This window comes from Ambystoma mexicanum, chromosome 1q, assembly GCF_040938575.1.
Source record: "Ambystoma mexicanum isolate Mex_15411 chromosome 1q, UKY_AmexF1_1, whole genome shotgun sequence".
NCBI classification, from domain to species: domain Eukaryota; kingdom Metazoa; phylum Chordata; class Amphibia; order Caudata; family Ambystomatidae; genus Ambystoma; species Ambystoma mexicanum.
Genome location: NC_090922.1, coordinates 1,372,691,493 through 1,372,716,342, shown reverse-complemented (window position 1 = coordinate 1,372,716,342; position 24,850 = coordinate 1,372,691,493). Strand labels below are relative to the sequence as shown.

The window sequence follows — 24,850 nt, the reverse complement described above, 5'->3', positions numbered from 1 at the left end:
CGGTAAGGCTAACACTCACTGTGGTACATGGATAAGTATCTAACACACCCACCCCTGTCTTAGATCTATTTTCACGGCCGCGTTCAATTCGTTTGAGAAATGGGTTCCAACTATGCATGGCCACCTGCTTCTTTCCTCTAATGCCGGGGTCTGCAACCTGTGGCTCTCTAGACTTTTTGGACTGCAATTCCCACGATATCTGGCTATTCACTATGCTGGTTAGAAATGATGGGAGTTGTAGTCCTAAACATCTGGAGTGCAAAAGTGTTCAGCTCCCTGCTCTAAAGTGAGAAGCGATCAGGAGGCTTCCATGTGCACAGCTTGATGGAATCCACAATTTTCAAGGGGAAAATGCATGTTATGGTATCACTCCATCCCCCAGCTTTGACTGAAGATCCCCCATTGCCAAATTGGGGATTCCATATCTCAGTGGTGCAATTCAATTTCTTTTATATAATCATCACCCTGAAGCTTGCATTAGCATTCGTGAAAGCCACTCGTATGTGCCACCTACGCCTGATCCATGTTACCTCCATGACACCACCATTCCGAGGGTCTCTCTGTTCCAAAGGACCACCGTGAAGGGCGCACATAGGTGCCCAGGCGCAATCACCTTCACTCTTCACTTTCCCAATACTTTGAGAAATTGTGGGAGGTGTTTGCAATGCATCCCTAAGGACGCCGCCTGCTTTTGGCAGGGGATTATGTCAGACGGATTCCACACAAATCCACAGGTTGTCTGCCAGCATGAAAATGCATGCTGGTGGAAAACCTGACTGATGTGAGCTGCGAAAGCAGGCAGACATGTACATTCTATTTAACTCCCAAACTCCACCTAATAAATTGCTAAAAGAAAATCCTGCAGGTCGGTAAACCTGGTGGTAAATGTGTGAGGCCCCTTTTAATGCCATTATAATTGCCATATCATATCATTTTTGTTACTAGTCGGCAGGACTTGGAAAATGCCCCCCACAGGCAAGTATATGAACTATAGGGACAGACGTTGCATTCGAGCTTGCGGCCAGTCACCTCTTTGGAATGATCAGGGACCCTATCCTTTTAGGCCCTTGCCACACTTAGGCAAGCACATTGTAAATTGTAAATTGCTTGTCTTGTGATTGGCTGTTGCACTTACTCAGCACTGTCCTCACTCTTTTCCCTTGCAGGTGTCGCTCTTACTTCTTCCTCTCACTCACCAGATCTGAACACGCCCACTCGGCGAAGCTCAGTTTCCCATTCTCCCTTGTATTTGGGGACTGCAAAGTGATCTTGTTTGCAGCTGGAACGTAAATCAACTTTAAATTCTAAATAAATACTTACATCTCCTTTCTTAAGCATCCTGAATGATATTACTTTAAGATGGCCAAAAATTCATTCCATAGTATCAAGAAAAAATTATCAAAAAATGGCACTGGACTGATATTAGGTAGGGTGCAGAATGTTATTATACCGTGTTCTTTCTAAATTGTAGGTTGTATTGATGACTGACCGTGCAACAATACATGCACAATTATAAATAACCAAGCAATACACACACCCAGAGGAACCAGAAACACATCAAACTATGCAAAGCCTTATTCTAAGACCATAGCATTGCAAACAATTACATGAAACCTGCATGACAGCATGATGCACCCAGCCAAACGCATTTATTTCTTTATTTATTACGTGCCCAATACCGTACCTGAGTTTGGTTTCTATGAGCGGTCCGGGATACGAACTTCGGTTGCTCTGCATGGCCTTGCATCCAAGACCAGCGCGTTGTCCCTGTAATATCCTCCGCTCATCACGTTTCCGTTTACACCACTTCTTTAGTGGGTTGGATCCACAGCAATCTGGGTTGGTGGACCCATCTCTCTTTTGCGAATTCTAAACTGAGGGCAGTGCTGGTCATTGGGCGGGCTCTCGGCGAATCCGAGATCCGGCACCAGATATGGAGCCAGAACTCGGGATCCGGCCAGAGTCAGCCGTCCAAGCCCATGAACCGGGCTGGAATACTTCAAAAACAAAAAAAGAAAATAAAAGCGCCCACGACGGCAGCATTGCCTTTTACCACGGCTTTGGAACTGGTGTGTAATGCACAATGCTCGCTAATAGTTGTACATGTAGCGAGCATTGTGCATTACACACCAGTGCCAAAGCTGGTGGTAAAAGGCAATGCTGTCGTCCCAGGCCTTTTTTTTATTTGTTGGTATTATATGTTTTAAGTATTCCAGCACTGCTGGATGTCCACTACGAGCTCCGCCCCCTCTAGACCACGCCCCCCTCCCCCAACCCCTCCCCCCCATTCTCCCAAACTCCTCTGCCACCCCGGCCTTTTTGTTGTGGGATCCCCACCACATTTTTTCCATTTCCACCACTGAATGCGGGTCTCTTCTATGTGGCCAACACCCAGAGGTGGACTAGAGAAAATGAACTAACACACTCCTCCATTCACAAATCATATTTTCAATCAAAGAATGGAATTCCATAGTAACATAAGTGAAATGCAGCACATCGTTTCAAGACAAAACCACTGTCATAATCACAAAACATCAAGCTGAATAAATAACCAATACCAGCCAATGGAGTTAATTATTTCACATCACAGCAGTAGCTGTATTTGCCAACGGGAAGTGGCTGATGCCTGTCTTCACAGGGGATTTCCGAAATGTCATTAGTAGCAAGATGATTACAAGCATTTCTTCTTCTAAAACCACAAAGAAAACTTCCTTTCAAAGTGTGGGTTGTGGGATTTGTTTCACTGAGTTAGTGGTAACATGTTCTCTAAGTTTTTTGATGTTCTTATATTTCAGTTTCTTAAACTAGAATCATTGGGCCTCATTACGAGTATGGTGGTAAATGAGCGGTAAATCCACCGATTTACCGCCTAAATTGATTACAGTTCCTGCTTCTCAGCTCTGTGGCTTTCTGAGTAGTGGCTCAGTGTGTTACTCCCCATTCTTACACTTTATGGGGTTCCATGGGGCTTGTTGGAGGGTTGTCTGTGACTGTGACAGTGAGCAGTCCATTCTTTTGTCTTAAAGCGGACACTTCAACTGAGCAATCTTCTTCATTTCAATTCAATCTCAGAATTTGGCAGTGCAGTGAAAGTGGCCGTAGTTCTGCTACCACCTAATAGGTGGCGCTATCAGAATTACTGCCCATGTTTCCTGCACAGTTGAGTCTGTATGTGGGCAGCATGAATACGTTCGGCGACATACAAAACAGAGAAATGTGGTTTGCATCTGCCAATGCGTCTGCCTTTTGACTGGGTCCTACCCATGAAGGAGTTTGCAGTCCCTGGTTGCAACCACCCTTGTGTTGGCTCCTAGACCGTGAGGGTAAATTGTCTAACTCACTCATTCTATAATGGCTAAAGGAAGCAGGCCAAGCAGCTAAAATCCATGATTTTATGAAGGTGCATTGCTCATGTAAGACGTGCATTTAAGAGCTGCAGCAACAGAAACATGATAGAAGGAATCTTGCAGCCACTTGTTATACCAAATTGGAACAGAGTGCTAGAGAGTGCCAGAGCAGGCATTCCACTTATTTATATGCCAGCTGCCCATTGTGCTATTAAGTGTTAAACCTTCAGCTGGCTGTTGCTACGCGACATGAATCAGCTCTGACCATCTCCCCTAGCCTATACAAGCAAAGGCTTGCCTGGCGATTCCCCAATATTTGTTTTGGCAGGGATCACCCTAGAGACTGGTGTCGATCTTGACATAGGAGAATCCAGCTCAGGTTTTTTATCTCAGTTCGGGTGCCTTTTAGATACTTATAGGTCTCGGGAAGATAGCTTAGGGGCAACCTGCTCGCCTTATATGCAAGACGACATGAAGCACCAAAGGTTCGATCCTCTGGTCCATAATAAGCGCCATGTAAATAACCTATCATATCATAAAACGTTCCCTGGGTTGCAGATGTGGGCCGGAATACCACATCATATCGAAAAAAAATGTTCTTTTTGGGGATTAGTGCTATCACTCTGCTAAAGCATTGCTTTCATCGATTCCAAATCCTTTACAATGGCCTTTGTGGCAGTTTAAAGTACAGTGCCTGGGTCATAGTACAATAAGGAATTGAAACTCCATTCTGCTGAGCCATTAGCCCTGGTATTGTTAAGGGGATATTAAAAGAGTGAAAACATACACAGAGTCATTTTTATAAATAGTGTGTCGTAATGTATATTACGTGTTGCGAATGAGGTGCGCGTGAAGGTGTTGCTGTGCTGGTGGAATCAGAACGTGCAATGTACGAATGTGGCGTTACGTTCTGTTTTTGTCAGTTGGGGTTAACTGTTTTAGCCGGGTGGGATGTTGCCGGTGTCGCTCTTACCATCTTGGGTACTACTGCACTGTAAATAATAATAAAGTTACTACTCTTAACTTAACAGTCTGGCGGACTTTGTTTGTCACGCAAGCTCACGTCACTGGCGACGAGGATGGTGCTGCTGCGGAGGGGGCAGCTGAAGGACTGTGACATCGCCCTCCAGTGCTAACATCCCACCCGGCGGGGCGCTGACCGGCGATGAGGACTGCCTGCAGGGGCTGGCAGTCCGGAGCGGCGCTCTCCAGTACGTGGGTTGTTTCCACGCTGGTCCCAGTTCTGCGGCGTCTGGTATACTGGCGGTGAAGCCAGAGAGTGTGATCGGCCAGAAGTCTCCGGTGACCGCGCGGGGTCTCCTGCGCCCCTGGTCCATAGAGAGTGAGAGCTGGGATGGCTTTGTGTTCAGTGCCCTTGGTCCTGGTAGGCTGTCTTGTGCTGCGGCAGCCGGGGTGCGCAGGACTGGAGCGCGGATTTGGGAGTCCCTCTCTGCTTTGGCTGGAGGTGTCGGGGGTGGTTTGGCTGGTGTTTCGCCAGGCCAGTAACCTTGCCGGGCCGTTGGTGGAGGCGACGACTGACGGTGTTCTGTTCCTCCAAGGTTCCTTGCCCCGGCGTCCGGTAGGTGGAGCTGTTGTGCACGATCGTTGGGGGGAAGAAAGAGAAGGCGTCATATACTGTGGAGTGCATTGGGGTCCCCTCATGGCGAGCAGAACAGTTGTCCTGGGGAACGCGGGCTCATCGTCGACAGGGGTTGGTGGCAGCAATGTTCTGTCTTCCTCCAGTGGGTCCACGGATTGTGAGGCACTTGCCTCTCCAGTCTTCTTGGAGAGTTTACACGGCGGGAATCAACGTAAGACTCCTGTGAGGAGAGTGGTAATGGAGAGGCACGAGGGTTGCTGTCACTCTTTTTGGCTTACTGCACAAAAACCCAGACTCATTTAAAAGTGGAAAAGGTCGCTTTAATGTGACAGGCCAAAGCTTACAATTAAACGCTTACCTGGCTCCATGGCCTTACAGACTAACGAAATATTTAAACAACTAATTAACTAATTACACATTTTCCATTTTCCCCCAACAATTAAATAATTAAATAAAGCCATTTCCACCCTAACTGTCCCTTGGACCCTACCGTCTCCTTACCCCTTTTCCAGGCGTCCCGCTTTCTCCCTGGGGCCATGCCCCTCCAGGCTCAATACCTGTTCCCCCGGGGTGGCCCGCTTGTGCAAATAGCACCACCCCATCCTTTCCCGTGCCATTCCCCATTGTGCTTCCCTCCCCCCACATCAAAAGGGGCCATGCCCCCGGAGCCAAGACCCACTTCAATACCCCTCAGACTCCCCTCTACACCAATCTTCCACTTCCTATGACCTGCAGCCAGTCTGACCTGCCACATCAGCAACAGACATTTTTACATCACAACTTCACTAATGCCCTGACCTGTCACACAAAACTACCAGCCAATCGCTCCTTAGCAGACACCACCAAACCCCTTAAAAACTTGAAATGGTACATACAAAACCCCCGCATAACCAACATACAGTGGTCCCCCCTTTTAATAACCATACCCCGGACCTAAACCAAAATGAAGGGGTGGGAGGGCGGGACAATCGCCAAGTCTAACCGTCACCTGCCTCCCGAACCTTCCCTGGCCCCTTAAATACCCCGGGGAGGCGCTCTGCCCCCCACGGACACTCGCTGGCCGTGTGCAGCGCCAAAAACCTCCCAGGGGGAAACACTTCGCGTTCCCCCCGGGGTCCCCCTTTTGGCTTACTGCACAAAAACCCAGACTCATTTAAAAGTGGAAAAGGTCGCTTTAATGTGACAGGCCAAAGCTTACAATTAAACGCTTACCTGGCTCCATGGCCTTACAGACTAACGAAATATTTAAACAACCAATTAACTAATTACACATTTTCCCCCAACAATTAAATAATTAAATAAAGCCATTTCCACCCTAACTGTCCCTTGGACCCTATCGTCTCCTTACCCCTTTTCCAGGCGTCCCGCTTTCTCCCTGGGGCCATGGCCCTCCAGGCTCAATACCTGTTCCCCCGGGGTGGCCCACTTGTGCAAATAGCACCACCCCATCCTTTCCCGTACCATTCCCCATTGTGCTTCCCTCCCCCCACATCAAAAGGGGCCATGCCCCTGGCACCAGAAATACCCTCCCCCGAGGTGTTCTTTCTGCCCCACGCCCCTCCCACCACTTTACTTTACTTCCAACTCTTTAACCAATCTCCCAGCCAAGAGCCCAGGTCCGCCAGATAATGATTGTTCCCATAAATCGACAAGTGTACACCATCCTCCCTAAAGATCATGAAACCTTCATACACTATTTCCTTATGTTCCATCACCTGCACCGCCACAGAGGCACAAAACTTACCATCCCTCTGTTGATCCCTTTCCTAGCCCGCTCTATCGCTCCCTCACTTCTCGCTCCCCTCCACACTCTCCGCGGCAACAACTTAGTCCACAACACCTCTGCTTGAGGCCACATTTCCCGCACCCAGACTAAATCCCTTTTCATTTTCCTTAGCAGAGCCACCCCCGTATCCCTTACCAGGTCATTCTCTCCAGCATGAATAATCAACACCTCTGGAGCCCTGTAGCGTTCCCGCAGCCCTGCCAACATAGGAAGCAACTGGTCCCAGCGCAGACCCCCTAACCCGTGCCATCTTACCACCACATCCTTATAGCTACACCCCAGTTGCCCTCACTCCTCCAACCCGGGGGGGCCATTCCGCTCCCCACTCTAACCTTCTCACTTGATGGGGACCTCTCCCTCCTTCTCCCACCTGCACTCTTCTGCAGGTATTTACCCCCTCTTCCCTTCTGCCCCGACACCCCCTTTCGCGCCCCATCAGTGGCCCCGCTGTGGTTCCCTTGAGCCACCTCCTTTTGCACACTCCCAGCTTCCCCAGGGCTATCATTCACTCCCTCCCTCAATGGCTGCCCGCCCGAAATCATTTCTCCCCCGGATGACCTCCTGTCTATCTCCCTCCTCATCTTCCTACCCCTGAATTCCCAAACCTCCCCTCTCCCCGCCGCGGGGGTGCAAGCCACCACTGCCGTGAGAGCCCCATCAGCCGTGGCTCTATGCTGAAGCCTACCCCCACTTATCTCCCCATCACCCGTGACCTCCCCCACCGCCCCCTCCAGCTGGGCCTTAGATGCCCTGCTGATGATTTCCAGGCCCTCCCTCAGAGCCCTAGCATCAACCAGACCCTTCTTGCTTGCTCCTCGGCCAACCATCGTGCACCACTAAACTGATAGCGCACTAAAATATGCCCTTTGCCGCTCACTAGCTAACTACGCCCCCGAGCCGGTACCTACCCGTGGAACAAAATACCCCTAGCAGAGGGAGAACCCAAAGAAATTGCGCTATAACAACTAATAACCCAGAGGAGTTAAATAACTCCAAATTAACAGCTATCCTTTTTATTTTTATTCTATTTATTTTTTTATTTATTTATTTTTGTTTATTTACCCCCCCACCTCAAGATACCCCTCTCCTGAAGAAACCCCCCTCTCCTAACTCCACTTCTGCCCAAGAGAATAGCACACCACCCAGGAGCCCCCACTACTGATGCTGAGAATCACCAATATCTCCCCTTTTTTAAAACCCTGTAAAACCAGATGAACAAAATCACTTAGCACAAACCGACCTGCCCCCTGGTGGCACACGAGATGCACCGCACTACCAGCAGTCACCAGAAAAATAGAGCGGCCCCTTTAAGGTGACTGCTCTGCCCCATCTGACAGAAGGCTGCTACCGCACACAGAGACACTTCAAAAAGACAGGGCCACCTGGGCTCTGATAACCACCCCCAGCCGACACCACGAAAACCAGGAGGACCCGGGCAGAGAGGAACCGGTGCCGTGTGAAGAGGGAAAAGAAGTGTCCCCAGCTACCTGCACGGAAAGGCTTACTTATAACAGCTTAAACCCAGGCCTGCGCTCCCCAACTCCTGAGTGCAGGAGGAAGAAAAAAGAGATGGGCCCGGCGAAGAATACCCGCTCCCACATGGCAACCCGGATCCCAAGAAGACCGAAGTCTGGGAAGGTCAAAAACCATCCAAAAACCACACCACCATACAGGACACAGATAACGCCGGCGGCGGCTCAGGTAAGGAGGGGGGGTAACTTATTTATGATACCCCCGACTAGACGAAAATCGTTTAAAAAAATATATATATATATTTTTTTACACTAGAAATATTTATTAAATACCTACCAATATACCAACCGCCACCAGTTACTAACTCCCAAAATACCCTACCTCACCTGCTCTAACCTCACACACTAGGCCCAGCTGACTCAGGGAAGGCTCGGGAGCAGGCAACAGGACTTGACAATCGCCAAGTCCAACCGTCACCTGCCTCCCGAACCGTCCCTGGCCCCTTAAATACCCCGGGGAGGCGCTCTGCCCCCCACGGCCACTCGCTGGACGTGTGCAGCGCCAAAAACCTCCCCGGGGGGAAACGCTTCGCGTTCCCCCCCCCGGCCCCCCTTGCGGAAGAGGGGTTTGGCGTCGGACACTGGAATGAGGTACTGTGTACATCCAAAGAGGACATGTGAGCGGGGATGTCTCTTGTGTGGAGCTGAAAGATGTAGCAAGGAGGATTTTTGTGACGGATGTTGTTCCTTGCTGGCTGGCCAGTCTCAAGGGTTTTGATCCGGATTTATATAACTTTTACATGGATGTAAAAGGTCTCACTTTGAGTGAGGATTGAGTCATTACGTGTTGTCGAGGCCAGTGTGGGTGCGTGTGAGTGGGTAGCGTTTGTAGCCTCTGTTGTTTCTTTGTGTGGGCCGTGTGGTGCGTATGGTGTGGATGAATATCTGTGGTATGGTATGTGTAGTGGCCCTGTCATGTGTGAATTTTGTTTTCTGCAATGTAAGAATTAACATGATGATTTTCCCTTGCAGGGTGGGATTCCTCTAATGTGTTTTTGCAGCGGAGGGTTGTTCTGGTACTTTGATGTCATGGGTTGTAGTTCATGTTTGTGATGCATGGGTCAGGATTGTTGGGAATGTTAATAGTTGTACAGGATGGACTCTATTGCGAAATGTCTTAACATTTTCCTTTACAGCATGGACGTTTGCTGAATGTTTTGGGGACTTGTTTTACTTAAAATTTCGTTTTACAGGTTGGACTATGGGGGGTGGGTTCAACTCTTTGAGGGGCATTATATGAATAATGACATATCACGTTTTACTTTTGGGCATGACAAAGGTGTTGTGTTCAGTGGGAGCTTTTCCTTGCCATGTGCTGAGTTTTCCCAATCATTTGGGAGTTTTCCAAGGTTGGGGGTGTTTAGGTAGCGGGTAGATGCTCTAGGTTGAGCGGGAATGTTCTCGGATGTGGCAGGTCCATTGTCCTGAGGGGCAGCTCGGGACGGAAGGTGTTAGTGCTTGAGGGGTTACAATGTTAGTGTGTTCACTTTGGGTATGTTATGGGTGTCGCAGACCCATGTCCCAAGGGGCAGCTTGGGAATGGTGGATGCTCTCTTTTGTTATTTTTAGCTCTCGTGGTGGGCTTCCCGGGCATGTAAGATGTTGGTTATGGGTATTCAGGGTGAGGAGTTATTTTTGGGTTGCTTGGGCTTGAATCTTACAGGTGAGGTTTTACCTAATGTATAACATTCTTTTTAGTGGGTAGCATGTATTCTGGGGCCTGCATATTTCAGTGATGTGAGGGGATCACCTGGTTGGGGATAAGGTGTTTTGGTGTTTTGTGGAATTGGGTACATTCCGTGCTGGCCACACGTTATGTAAGGTTGTTGCATTATAAGGAAGGTTTTTTCTTGTGATAATGAATGGGGGAGGATGTGTCGTAATGTATATTACGTGTTGCGAATGAGGTGCACGTGAAGGTGTTGCTGTGCTGGTGGAATCAGAACGTGCAATGTACGAGTGCGGCGCTACGTTCTGTCAGTTGGGGTTAACTGTTTTGGCCGGGTGGGATGTTGCCGGTGTCACTCTTACCATCTTGGGTACTACTGCACTGTAACTAATAATAAAGTTACTACTCTTAACTTAACAGTCTGGCGGACTTTGTTTGGCACGCAAGCTCACGTCATAGTGCTAATTATATGCAGGGAACCGCCAACAATTGCACATCCTCTCATTACAGAAAAACAAAACCGAAACATTTAGAGGTCAGAGTGGCTAAAACCTTTAACTCCAACTTTTTGGTGGAGATATAAATCTATGGCTTTTTTGAGATACAAGACGTCTTGAAACAGTAATTAGCAAATGAGGTAGACAAAGCTAGCCCCATACTTGATCAGGAAGTAAACACAGGTATTTTATGTAAATATCATCTGGTTGTATAATCACCTCCAACACTATAGGTAGGCCCACAGGGTCTGCTTGCAGAGCCAATGGATTGCAACTGTTCCCCAGTAATTAAGGTAGAATGCAAAGTGAACTCATTGTTTTCAACTCTCAAACAAGAATCCTTCAAACAACACCTACTGCCGAGTGTGTAGTTATATGCTCTATTGATTTTTTAACAGTTATGGAACTTCCTTCAATTCATAACATTGTACTATCACTCTTTAAAGCAATGTGAGAAGGATGAGGGGCTGCATCATGCCTTAGCCAGCCAGGCCTTTGCAGAATTAACTGCCCCATTATTATTATTTTTTATTGTTTTAAATGATCAGCTTTTTACAAAAGTAAAACGTATACAATTAAAACAAGAGACCATTACATGCCTGTTAAAATACAGCTCGCACTATTCCATATTTAACAGAAAAAAAGAAGACAGAAAAGGGAAAAGAACAAGAGCTCCCATGATACAACAGAAGTCCATCAACCACGAGCATCTGCTAGTGGAGTGAAGCACATTTTATCAGGTTTAATACTCCCATAGTTTATGTATTATTGTGACCAGAGGAGGCCTGTTCCCAAAAAGCAGAAGTTGGAAACCGTTCTTCGCCACAGACAAAATGAGAGAGGAGTCTAACTCGCACTTCTCTGAATGCTGAACAATCAGTTACAGTGACCAGTCTCGGGAGGATAGCTCATGGGCAACGTGCTCGCCTTGGAAGCAAGATGACATGGAGCAACAAAGCGGTTTAAATAACCTATCATATCAATGTGCCTGAGAGTTTGAACCGCCTCTCTTTAGACACAGAGCATCCTCTGGGCCTGAATTAATTCTGGAAGCCTTCACCTCACCAGTTTGAATGGCGTTAAGGTGGAACTTCAAAAGGTTAGATCTATCCCTTGGATCTGGGAATTTGATCATATAGCCCAGAAGTGAAGCACTGGATTTGTCAAGGAACGAGAATGGTTTAGCCAACTTCAAGTCTCGGATCTTATCAATTGTTTTAATCCAGTCTCGATCAACGAATGCTCTTTTGACATTCTCTGGGTTTCCCACCAAATCCTCTGGCCTTTATGGCACACATACAAGCACAATAAGACAGACGACTGAATGAATGAATCAATGCAGCTATGGTGCCCAGTTCCGAGACAATAGTATCTCATCCTTGAAGTCTCATTGTAAAATAACAAACTCAATGGTACTCATTGAACTATCTTAGATGGATTAAGGGTTGAAAGGTGCCCTCTCAACCTCTGACTAGCTGCACCCCGGAGCCATAGACTGGTGACAGCTACCACCTCACTGATGAGGCCATGCAAGGCCGAAACATGTTTTGGGATGCTTGTGTTCTCGTGCAGAAGGGTTATGACCAAGCAGGCATGCTATAAATGCACCATAATGCAATATTACCACACCTCACTTGTTCTCCCTTTGCCATCCTTTGCCATTCTGCCAAGGCTGAGCAGCAGACACATGTAAGATTGCATTAGTGGACGACCCTTCCAGAGGTCTATAGAGGTGCAGCTCTGGTACGTATTCTCACAGTCACGCACTTACAACATATGTCATTTGCCTGTCAGAAATACCGAAGTATGCGCCGTTCCTGTGCATATTTGAACATGTGCCCTGCAGGTTGTTCACAGGTGAATTACACTAATCAGATGTCTTACTTCATAGAATAATTAACAACCTCATTTGATAGCTTTCCCAGATGCAGAACTGTCTATTCCCTCTTGTCAACTCACACCGAGCCTAAATTCCACGAATCCCTTTCCTTGACAATTTCAGCCAGTTGTTGGTCTTTTCTTACCATTTCTTACCATCTTACCATAAGTTAGCTGTGCAATGTTTTAGAAGCAATAAACTTTATTTCGGTTTTCACCATTAACAGACAAATCGAATAAAACACATTTGAAAAATATTAAAAACAGCCATATTAAAAATCACACAATTAAAAGGATTAACATCTTCTTGTGACACCTTTTAAAGATGCAGCAATAAACTAAGCTGCAGCAATAAACTCACACAGGGCCTTTAACAAACCAATGACCTTATTTGACCTGGTTCAGTCACTGTCCACTCAACTATATGAGATAACATAAAGGAGGAGGCGCTGGTGTCCAATGCTGATATGGTTTCTGTGGAAGCCCCCACTGCTGAGGGGTCGTGATCCACGTTTCCCCTTTTTTTCAAATTCAGATGTGCTGTCAGCCACCCAGCGACTGAAATCTGCCTCTCCTGGGGATGCCATACCTTTGTCTCTTCTACAGAAGGCATCTGGTGAGTTGATTGCCCATATCACCTCGGCAGTCATCGCCTCATTTTCTACTGGAGTAATCATGTGCTCACTTAAGCACACTTTGGTGATCCCTCTGCTTAAAAAACCTTCCTTGGATCCCCAAGTGCTGGCCAATTATCGTCCCATCTCACTTCTGCCATTTCTGATGAAGGATTTGGAAGTATTGGTATCCCCCCTCCTGTCAAATTCTTTGGAGTCCTCCCAGTATTTCAACCTGTTTCAATCTGGTTTTCGGCCTGGTAGAGGCACCAAATCTGTCTTGAACTCAGTTATGGATGACTTGCAGAGTCTGGTGGATCAAGGGGGTGCTCTGGGCAACCCTGCAGTCCATTGTTCTTCACCGGCCAAGTCATTACAAAAGGGGACAGACCATATGCAAATCAGACTTAGTCCCACCCCAAAAGGGTCTTCTGCAGAAGGGATGTGAACAAACAATTCGGGTTGGACTGCCCCTTTTGGGGTGGGACTAAGTCTGATTTGCATATTGTGTTTCCCCTTTTGGCAGGCGAAGAACGATGGCCTTGAGGGTTGCTCAGAGCAATGCCAGAGGTTAAGATTAATTCTAAGCCTTCCAGCCATCACCTCTTTTGTGTTGCTTCTTGCACTGCAAACTATAATATAGTCTGTAGGAATCCAATTGTGAACAGAAATGCACATCTGCACAGCATACTGTACTACAAGACAAGAAGCACAGCGGGATAGCACTTTACAGAAGTAAAATAAAATAGTATTCAACAAAAGTGTTATTTAAAGGGTCACTCTTTTAATCGTTGATGCATTGTCATCAAGGGGGATGGGCAGAACACCCAGAGACTAGACATGTAATGAAATAACGAAATGGAAAGGATCCCTGGACAAAGGGGCAACACAATACAAGGTTCACTGTATCACATAATCTACTTGCCAAAAGGTCTTTCTGCTGATAACCTACAAGCTCACACACCCATAACATCAGGATTACAAGGATTTGAGATTAGGGCCCTTTAGGAACGTGCATATGTAATGGATGGGATCACACAGATACATTCTGAGTCCAAATAACTGAACCAACTCGGGAAGATGGTGAAGTATTATTTCATTAATAATTATCTAAAACGGGGAGTTACAACAAGCATCAACGGACAGACGCTCAATTTCTCTCAGCGATCTTCACACAAACCGTAGTTCACAACGACCAGGGGGTCCAGAAGCTCGGCTGCCTGATCCATCGTCTCCTCACTTCAGGCTGTTTCAAACCTTACAAATCTATATATACTAACATTTTACTAGCCCTTCTTCACACTTCCTGCCTCTCTAACTCCGTTGCACCTAAGACTCACGTTTTATCCTGAATCGTACTCTCCTTCTTCCCAAATTCAGCACCAGAACCTCCTGTGCATCGTCAATTGCAGGCCTCTTCCCGCTCTTACTACTACCGGGAGCGCCGGAACTCCATCGACTGCTCCCTGTCCTCCCCCATTGGCACTCAACTGCATGCAGACTATCCTTTGCCATCCTCGCTCTCAACCTACGAGCGGGCGGGTAGGAACCTCAACTACAACTCCCGGACTGCCCCGCTGACTCTCTCCACTGCCTGTGGACTACCCGCCACTACCTGGCCGCCTCTCCGGCGTGGGCCTCCTGCATCCACCGATGTCACTGGACCCCCTTTTGTCTTCAGCCTTTTCGGCTGCACCGACCTCCAGCTCCTCTGAACTCCTCTTAATCGGTTGGCGTGCCTTTGGTCTGCCTTCAATCCTTGGACTGTTAGAGCCCCCGTTCAGCACTAGCAGCGGGCCTCCTGCTCCAGTCAGGACACTCTATTGGCTGGCGCTGCTCTTCCTACCCAGTGCCCGTTCAGCACTAGCAGCGAGCCTCCTGCTCCAGTCTGGACATTCTACTGGCTAGCGCCGCTCTTCCTATCCAGTGCCTCTGCCTTCACTGGCCCTGCGACCCTGCTGGAGGCTCTGGGGTCATCGGCGGTCTTGCTTCATCCATTCGTGGCGGCCTCCTGCTCCACTTACACCAGCCACCAGCTCCTCTGGACACTTCTTCATCGGTCGGTGTGCCTTTTGTCTGCCTTCAATCCTCTGACTGTTGGAGCCCCCGTTCAGTACTTGCAGCAGGCCTCCTGCTCCAGTCTGGACACTCTACTGGATGGCGCTGCTCTTCCTATCCAGTGCCTCTGCCTTCACTGGCCCTGCGACCCTGCTGGAGGCTCTGGGGTCATCGGTGGTCTTGCCTCATCCATTTGTGGTGGCCTCCTGCTCCTCTGGACACTTCTTCATCGGTCGGTGTGCCTTTTGTCTGCCTTCAATCCTCTGACTGTTGGAGCCCCCGTTCAGTACTTGCAGCGGGTCTCCTGCTCCAGTCCGGACACTCCACTGTCTGGCTGCCTTCACTGGCTCTGCGACCCTGCTGGATGTGCTGCGGCCATCAGCGGTCTTGCCTCATCGTTCGTGGCGGCCTCCTGCTCCACTAACACTGACTTTCGCCTCCTCCTACAGCCCGGGTACTCTACTGTGCGCGCCCCCGCTGCTGTAGGCTTGAAGAGCTTCTTCGCCCACGTCCTTCTGTCTCCTGCCCACAACGGACCTCCTGCTACAGCCCTCTGCCACCACTGTCCCTCATACCCTGGGCCTATTCCATTGCTGGCCCTCCTGTCCACCTGAAGGGGTGGAGGATACAGGCGGCAATCGGATTACCTGGATGACACTGGATTCTCTGCTCCACCATTACCACAGATAACGCCTGATTGAAGTTTCCGCGCCCGTGTCTGCACAGGCCCCTGCTGATCTCGGCCAACTGCCTTTCACAGAAGGCCTCTTAAGATAGCCTGTTCTCTCCATTGGCTGGCTCCGTTCTTCCTCTCCAGGACCTCTCACTAGAGCCCCACTGTTCCGGCGGCTGCACTGCTGACCCACAGTCTTGGCGGATCTACTGGCTGGTATCGATCCTCCTTTCCAGGACCTCCTTCACTGCTGACCTGCTGTCTCCTTTGGCAGCACTGCGGCTGTGCATGCTCCAGCACCTGCATCACATAATTGTCTGTCTACCTTGACACAGACCTTTTCCACCAACAGGCACTCTGCACTCGTTTTTGACCATCCAGTCCTCTACCTCCGGGTCACTGCCTGGCTTCCTCATTACCTGAGCCTTCCTTGCTTTTGACGTCTGCCTGTCCACCACTGCCTGACTTCGCTTCTCCCTCTCCACCTGGATAACCCTCATCCACTAGCAACAGATCGCTATCCTGCTGAGACTGCCTGCCCTCCCCTGCCTCATCCACCATCAACAGGATGCTATCCTGCTGAGACTGCCTGCCCTATCCTGCTCTTAGACTGCTTATCTTCTCCTGAACCCCTCCCTCCTGTCTATGGGCTTCATCCCCACCTGGGTCCTCTCCTGGTTTACCCTCTTCTGACTCACCACTACTGGGCCATTCATTAAATTAACCTGCCTTCACCTGTCCTACCCTCCGGTTTGCTGCCTCCTGGATGTCTGCTACAGCTTCTTCCTCACTGCAGAAGCCCTATTCCACCAGCATCTGGACGCTCTGCTGCTGAGGCTGCCTTCACCTCATCTCTTACCTGACCTTCCAGCCTCCCCTCCTAACGTATGTTACGGAGACCACCAGCTTCTTCCTCACAACAGGAACCCTCCTCCACTAGCCACTGACCTTTCTGCTGCTGTGGCTGCTGAAAGGCAGAATTATATGCAGTACCCTTTGGGAACACCACACACAATTAAGACTACAAGTGACAGTACAAATTCACGTTTTGGTACAAGCCTGTACTACACAGTAAAGTGGTAGTGATGGCTGAGCAGCCAGACTTATCTCAAGAGCAAGTGAGCAGTATCAATAGTTACACAAATGACAGCAATTACTATGATTCAAACAAACACTGACTCATGGTTTCTGAGTAAAAGAATATACATGTATTTACATCAGTTGTAAAACGTTTCACTAAAGTAAAGCAGTTGAAAAATCACAATCTTAATACACCACACCACTCCCAATAGATTCTGGACAAGTTAGACACAAAAATGAAGTATGAGAAAAATGGCACTCCAGTAATTTAAAAAGGGAGGGAAAGACAAGGTTAGGTAAAAATTGAGCAGCGCCAACAGGTAAGTAAGCAGGACAATCTAGAAAGAGGAACTACAGTGATGGAATCAAATCAAAAATGCTTAGGGCCAAAATCAATAGGACAAAAGTCTTTTGCTCAAGATCACACAGTTCAGGGTAGTTCGTGGTTAAGTCTTTGCCAAGAGTTCCGGACGAAATTGGTTGGCAGAAAAGTTAGTTTAAAGAGTGGAGAAGGATAAGCCCTCGGATTGGCGAAAGGTTTCACACACCTTCACTGCGGCTGGACGAAACGAACAACCAGATTTGCACAGTACCTTTAAATGGAGAAGAAGCTGTAGCTGAGGCAGACGTTCCTGGCAGTTCCTGCAGGCTCACGGTTCCTGAAGCGACAGTCAGACTGGCATGAAGTAGGAAGACTGGAGGGTCATGCACTGCCCAGGGAAGAAACCAGAAGCAGAGCAAAGCAACTAATAAAAGGTGCGCTCCTTAAAACCCAAGTAGGGTCCGACCTTCCTGGCCATCCGTTTGACTGTAGCTCTGTACAGCAAATTCGACCAGAGGAGGGAGTCCTGGCTTGCAGTTTGGGCAAACTGGTTGGTCCCACCTGCTCAGGGGAAGAAGATTCCTGATAGATCTTCTCTGTCGTTGGAGTCTGAAGATTCGGACCTGCAGCAGGGCTTCACCAGGTGGCTCAGTCGTTGTAGGGGTCCTTTTCTGTCAGATCCTCATTGGTCCTTTTGTTCCAATGGCGACTCTGCCTTTCCATACGCAGAGACCTGATTTTTATGCAGTTTTCCCCATTCACACAGCCTGGCTGTCAATCACACAGCAGGTTGGCTGTCCTGGTGGGACAGTCACCTAGCCCATCAAACAGGAGTGTGACTTGGGTTACCAAGGGAACCCATGGCAGGGGTCCTAAAACCCCTCACTCACATCATGCCTACCCAGACATTCAGCAGCCTAAGGAGGGCTTCTGTGTAAAAGCCTGTGAAAAGACGGTGAACAAAGAAACCAAACCTGGTTTGGTGCGCGGAGTAAAACACGAGAAAGACATTTTCAAAAAGAAATGGGGAATAAACCCAGCCGGAACCATATAAAACCATCTCGGTAGTTACCACTGCCACCAGCCAAGTCTTGATGAAGAGGGAGCGAAATAATGCTCCAAGAGAAACAGACAAAATGGGATAAATATTAACCCTTTCCAGGACTCTATGTAAGATAGTTTGTACTGGGTCTGTGGATTTAAAAGACTAATAATGTCAATGGCAACTTTACATGTTCTGGGAGACGTTAGTCAGTCCCAGAAAATGGTGTCTGATTTGGGAAGTCTGAAAGACAACCCTGTGTCACTGCACTGAAGGTGCTGTGTAAAACACAGTAAAAAGATGATGCCTATGGAGTAGGTAAGGCTCCACAGTCTATGAACATAAAAATGTTAAACACACACAGCAAAACACATGTAAGTGTGGGAAAAAAAGCTTACACTCTTACCAGGTGATAAAATACATCATAGAAATCCAGCAAAGCTGCTGAGGGACTCAGTAGGTAAGGGAAACTAGCCACTCTGGAGATTTCTCCCTAACAGCTGCCTGTCCTGTCTCGCCCTTGGACTGTTTAATTTCACTAGTCCTTCTCCTAATCTCCCAGACCTATATAGCCCGTCCTCAGTGAAGTACCTCCTGACCCTGTCTCCTCTCTCTTCCTCAGTGAAGTAGCTCCTGACCCTGTCTCCTCTCCCTCCCCTTGTCCTTGCCACATGGAACTTTCACACCCTCACTAACTTCTAAAAAATCACCACTCTCTCCTCACACTCTGTTATGAGTGCTGCTTGACTCTCCTCTCCTCCAGCTCCTTCCTCACCCCTCCCCCTTCTCCTTTCTCTTCCTCTCATCCTCATGTCTACCCCCATGACCTACCCCTTTCCCTGTTCACCCTTTTCCCCTCCAACTGTCCCCCTTCATCTAACCTCATCTACCCCCCCCTTCTTTTGAACCCTCCAGTCTCATTATCGTTGCCCTCTCGAACGCCAGATCCCGCTGTAATAAGACTGCTGCAGCTCTGGATATGTTCGTCTGACTTAACCTCCACTTCTTTTGCATAACTGAAACCTGGATTCCCTTTACCAATTCTACTGTCCCAGCTTCTTTCACTACCCCCTCCTCCTCCTTCTCTCATGTTTCATGCCCATCTGGCCACAGAGGCACCATTGGTCTCATCTACTACCCCAAATGCCTCTCCTATACCCCTTCTGAATCTCTCCCTACAATCCCATCCTTTGAATACCTTTTCAAATCCTTCACTTTCCCTCATGCTATCTCCTTCCTAATTATCTACAGACCTCCTGGTCCCCTTTCTTCCTTCTATGATGACCTGGATCACCTCCTCTCTCTCATCTCTCCTTCCCTTACTCCCCTTACTCCCCTCTCAGTTCTCAGTGATTTCAACCTTCACCTCTTCAATTCCTCGCATCCTTCCCCTCTCCTCTCCATACTTGACTCCTACATTCTCTCCCCCCTCCCCACCCCTCCTACTCACTCCTCTGGCTCTACTCTTGATCTCATCTTTATTTCAACCTTCTCCTCACCTGTTTCTTCTCTTCCCAACTACCTCTCTGATCATGCTTTACTCTCCTCTTCCCTTACTCCCCCTCTGTGCTCCTTGCCCACCCCCTTCTCCTTCCCCCTCTCTCGACGGGATCTCTGCAACTTTAGCCCCTCCCTCTTTCTCGACACTTGCTCCTCTTCCCTCCCCCCTCTTTCTGTCTTCTCTTCTCTCTCGGCCAATGACGCCTTCTTCTCCCTGTCCTCCTCTATCTCTTCCAGTCTTGACCATCTCTGCCCCTTACCACTTTCCACCCTTCTTGTAAACCATCCCAGCCTTGGCTTTCCCCTCACCTTCTCTGCTCACGCTCGTAATCTAGGTCTCCACTTTGCCTCGTCCCTCTCCTTTTCCCACCATATTTCTCTCACCTCTCACGCCTGTCACTACCAACTGTCACTACCAACTCTTCAATATTCGCAAGATCCGCTCCTCCCTCACCTTCCATGCCTCTAAACTCTTAATCTCCTCCCTCATCTTCTCTCATATGTTTTACTGCTCTTCCCTTCTTTTTAGTCTATCTGTCTCTCCTCTTGCCCCCTCAAATCCATCTACCACTCCTCTATCCATATTCTTGCTACCCGCGACTGTTAAGGGGAAACCTGTGCAGTTCCCTCTGGGACCACTGCAAAAGATTTAGGCCTACAGGTGTTTGGCAGTAAACCCACTTGGTAGCAGTCTGTACCACACAGGTTCACCTGGTAGCTGTGGCTGAGCAGTCAGACTTCCCTCAAGAAGAGTTAGGCAGTATGCGGAGTATACAAGATAGGGCAATTTACACAGTAGAACAAGCAGACACGGAACAGAGCTTGGGTGTAAAGATATATAATTATTTATTTTTTAAGAACACATCTATGAAAACACTCTGGCACTAATACGGCAAACAACTTCAATTACAATTACTATAAGTATATCAATCCCCTAACAATATTTCGACTAGTCTAGGTTCAACGGCACCACTTATATGCAGACAGAGGTGAATGCTTTAACCTAGATGGCACTCTAATATTCGTTAGAACGGGAGAGAAAAGGCAGGGTATGAAACCAACTTGGTACCAACTCTTTTACGAAGAAAATGCAAGGCAAGTAAGGCAGGGTCTACTGTGGATCACAAAGTTCAGAGGCCAGGCCCACTCGGAGAGAGGAAAGGCGATATGTCCTAAAAAGTATCACAGTTGAAATGCACTTCAAGTCTTTGTAGCAAATTGTCACAGAAAGGTTGGACCAGTTTAGAACAAAGAGTTAAGAAGGTCTGGAGGCGACCCGATGTAGAGGCAAGGATTAAGACACCTCACGCTAACCGTCACAAGGGAAGCCAGGCGGACACGGTACCTTGTATGTGGCGAGACAGCTCCGGCGGGGGCAGTTGTTCCTGGTGGTGGATGCAAGTCGGGGCTTTGCCAAGAGATGAGAGGATCTCGTCGTCGAAGGAAAGTTGAAGATCGTTGCACCCCCAGGGAAGAGACCAGCCGCGGAGCGCTCCGTCACAAGGCACCACCTTTTGGTTGCGGTACGGGCTAGTGGCTATCCGGTTGCCGGGGTGCTCAGCACGGGCAACTCGACCACTACGCCCTGGAAGCGAAGAAAAAGCAAAGGGACTGGTTGTTCCCACCAGTCAAGGGAAGAAGACTCTCCAGCCGCGAGATCTCCTCTGTCGTTGGGAATTGGTGAGACGGTTCAGCAGGGCTCCACCGGAGGTGTCGTCATTGCAGGTCGGCTCAGCTTTACCCTCGTCGAATTCTTAGGTCCTGTGACGACTTCTGAAGATCCAGTCCCAAAAGCCCTGCTTTTATGCAGCAAACCCCCATTCATTCAGCCTAGCTGTCAATCAAAACACGCTAAGTGGTGAGCGGGGTGGCTCACCACTTGGGCCAATCACACCAGAGTGCGACTTGAGTTGGCAAGGCAACTCAGTCCAGGGTGCCTAAACCCCCTCCCATACCCCCTGTGGTACCCAGACAGAATGGCACCACTTTGGAGGGCTTCTGTGTAGAAGCCCGCCAAAAGTGGAACAAAGGGCTCAACCTTTGGTTCGGAGTTACAGAGGCGAACACAGACGCCATTTTAAAAACCGAGTTCTGGCAGAAAATACCGACCGGTAGATTTATTTAAGACAAATAAACCGGCGGTATGTTAGAGACTAACAGGAAAAAGTATTAGCCTCCAACAATGGGAAGAATCCCATAGAATTATATTCGGGGTCAAATATAACAAGTAGTTTCCACTGCCACCAGCCAAAACTCGACGAGGGGGGATGGGACAGTGCCCCCTCGAATAACAGACCCAGGGGTAATCGAATTACCCCTACTAGTACGTCCACAATAGGATGGTTTGTACTAGTTCTCTTAGTAAATGTAGGTCTAGTAAAGCCAATGGTGACTTTACATGCCCTGGGAGACAGTAGTCAGTCCCAGGGTATGGAGTCTATGGTGGGGATCCGCTAGGACGCCCCAGTGTTACGGCACGGAGGGTGCGGTGTAACACCCATAGTAAAACATATGAGACCCTATGTAGTAAAAGACCACATAGCCCATAGAACACATTGACATTCAAAGGAATTAACCACATTCACGCCCAAGAGTGGGAGAAAAAGAGTCTCACTCTTGGCAGGATGGACAAAAAGAAACTCCAGAAATCCAGCAAAGCTGCTGGGGGACTCACTAGGTTAGGAAATTCAGCCTAAACAGAGAATTCTCCCTAACATTGACTCCATTTCCTCTTCGCTCTCTTACCTTGGCTGGCTTCCATTTCACTCGCAACTGAAATTCCAATTCCTCTGTCTTGTATTCAAATCTCTCTATGGCCTTGCCCCCCCCCTATCTCTCTTCCCTCCTCTCATTCTATACTCCCTCCCGGCCTCTCCGCTCTGCTGAACCCTTCTTACTTACTGTTCCCCCATCCCCATGTGCCTCGTCACGTTTCCGTTTCTTTCAGCTCTTGGCCCCCCTACATTGGAACTCTCTACCTTTTCTCGGTCTGCTCCATTCCCACATACTCCTCCTTCCGCACCTCCCTGAAATCTCTTTGTCTCCATTCCCCCTACCTCCCAACTCTCCTACTTCCCTAATCTCCCTCCAACCCATTTCCCTTCCCTCCCTTTCCCTTGTCCCTCCTCCTCATCCTCCCCTTATCTCTTCCCTCACATTTCCCTACCTGGGTAAATTGTTCTATATATTGGCTTGCTGGTTTGTTTCATGATTGTTATTATGCTTCATTCATTATTCTTGTATCCTGTTGTTATATTGTAAAGCGCTTTGGTTTAAGGCGCTATATAAAACTAATAAAAATGCAAATACAAAATACAAATATATAAAAAATACATCAGAGATTACCTCATAATACGAGGCAATAATGAAAAACCTAATAAGGGTCAGGATTGGCATGAGGGGAACATCTAAATATACTTTCTATAGGAACTAGAATAGTGATTGGCTGTCTACTATCAGGGGAACAGCATATGCCTACCTCTAAACATGTAATCTTCGGAAACATTAGATATATAGTTTCTCATTGGTTTTCAAACTATAAGGTCCTTCTTTATATGGACCACAATAATTTGTTGGCACGCTTGTGCCAGGTCTGCAACATTCAGTTCACTTAGCAGCACGTGAGCCGAGACCCAGGTGCAAGGTGCAAGGAGATGGGGCATGACACTATCTCCCCACCCAATTAGCCCAGCACCTCTCATCGCCTCTCATCGCCCATGCCTTCTGCCAGGAAAATTGCCTTTGAACCCCGGCTTGCAAAGTACCCTTGTCTTTTAGAATACATGGGAGTGAGAGCACTCACTATCGTGTTCGCAGACTCCAAGAGCAAATTCTATTTTCATCCTTTTCTCACGTGACTGCAGACCACAATTTGGTCCATTTTGTAGCTTTTAAATGGTTTAAATGAATTAAACTTAGCACTCTTGGTGTTATTTCTGTGCACCTTATCAAGGGATGATTCATGCTTTACATGTTCGCCCATTTCCAAAATAGATAGCTGACCTTGGCTGCTTCAGTCTTGACTTCATGGCAGACAACCTCATCTTGCAGCTCCACGATTCCACTCATTATTGGTGCGACACAGCTTTCCCTTCCCGCTACATGGCTCCTGGCTCACTAAATTCATGATATCGATGTCCAATTTCTATACAATAGCAGCTTTGCCTGCGTTCTAATCACTACATATTCCAGCTTCTATAATGACTTGGTCTACTTTGCGTTTCAGCGTCTATACATTTATTGAACAGTTGATTTTCTGCAGCACTTTGTGCACATATAATCTTCTTTCTTCATATTTGAGAGTTCACTCGATTCTTTACTTCATCATTTGTTTCTTTTAGGATCCATACATTCTCTTCAGTCAGTATCCCGAGGCGTTGTGCTTACTTTTTTTGACATCACTGGATTCTTTTCTCTGCTCCTTCTTATATTCCTTCAGAGAGTTCCTCCCTCAAGTTCGGTAGGGTTGTGGCAATGGGTATCTACTTTAAACCACACGCTGCGGTATTGGTACAACTGCTGGTGTCAAGCACGGCACAATATCAGGTCTCCAATATATGGGAGCTAGGGGGTAGGATTTCCTGCAGAGGCTTCTCCTCTACATTCCCACCTCTGGTCGAGTCCTCGACCACCTCCTCAATCGTTTCCACATCCTGGTACTTTCTCTTGAAGGTGAGTTTCTTTGGTGTCCATATCGTCATCATCACCCCCAGGGTACCTGCTGATTTGACATGTTAATCTACACTCCAGGTCATGTAGTTACATTGTACATTTAGGGTACAATAGACCCATCGTCCCACGTACTTCTTATGATACTTCGGATACAGAAACTTGGTTCCTTCAAGTGCTACAATACTAGCATCTATGTATTTTCTAACAGCATCATCAGTCAGCTCCTTACATTTAGTTCAGGTTTGACATCGATCATGATCTTCATCCCTACCAACTTATTTGCTGTTCTCTTGCATTGAGCAATCACCGACCAGACTACACAGAATCCAAATATTACTAGCACCTGTATCACTCCAAGAACCTTGAATATAATCACCAGACACAGTAGAATCCGTGAAAACAAAGAGGCAAACCAACTGTCATCTTCAATGTCATCTGTCTCGTCTTCCATCTTGGCATGTATGTCTGTCAACAACGTTATGGCCTCTGTCAAGGTTCCATTCTGGTCATCGTGAGAAGGTATAAATGTGCAACATGATGGACCAATGTTGGTGCAAAACTCCTCCTTCCATCGCTGTGAT

At 48.0% G+C, this 24,850-nt stretch overlaps 1 protein-coding gene across 2 annotated transcripts in view; it reads left to right on the top strand.

The window, feature by feature from the left end:
• SLC5A9 (solute carrier family 5 member 9) overlaps positions 1-24,850 on the top strand; it is a 702,002-nt gene that overhangs the window by 136,949 nt on the left and 540,203 nt on the right. The gene's annotated exons all lie outside the window — the stretch shown is intronic.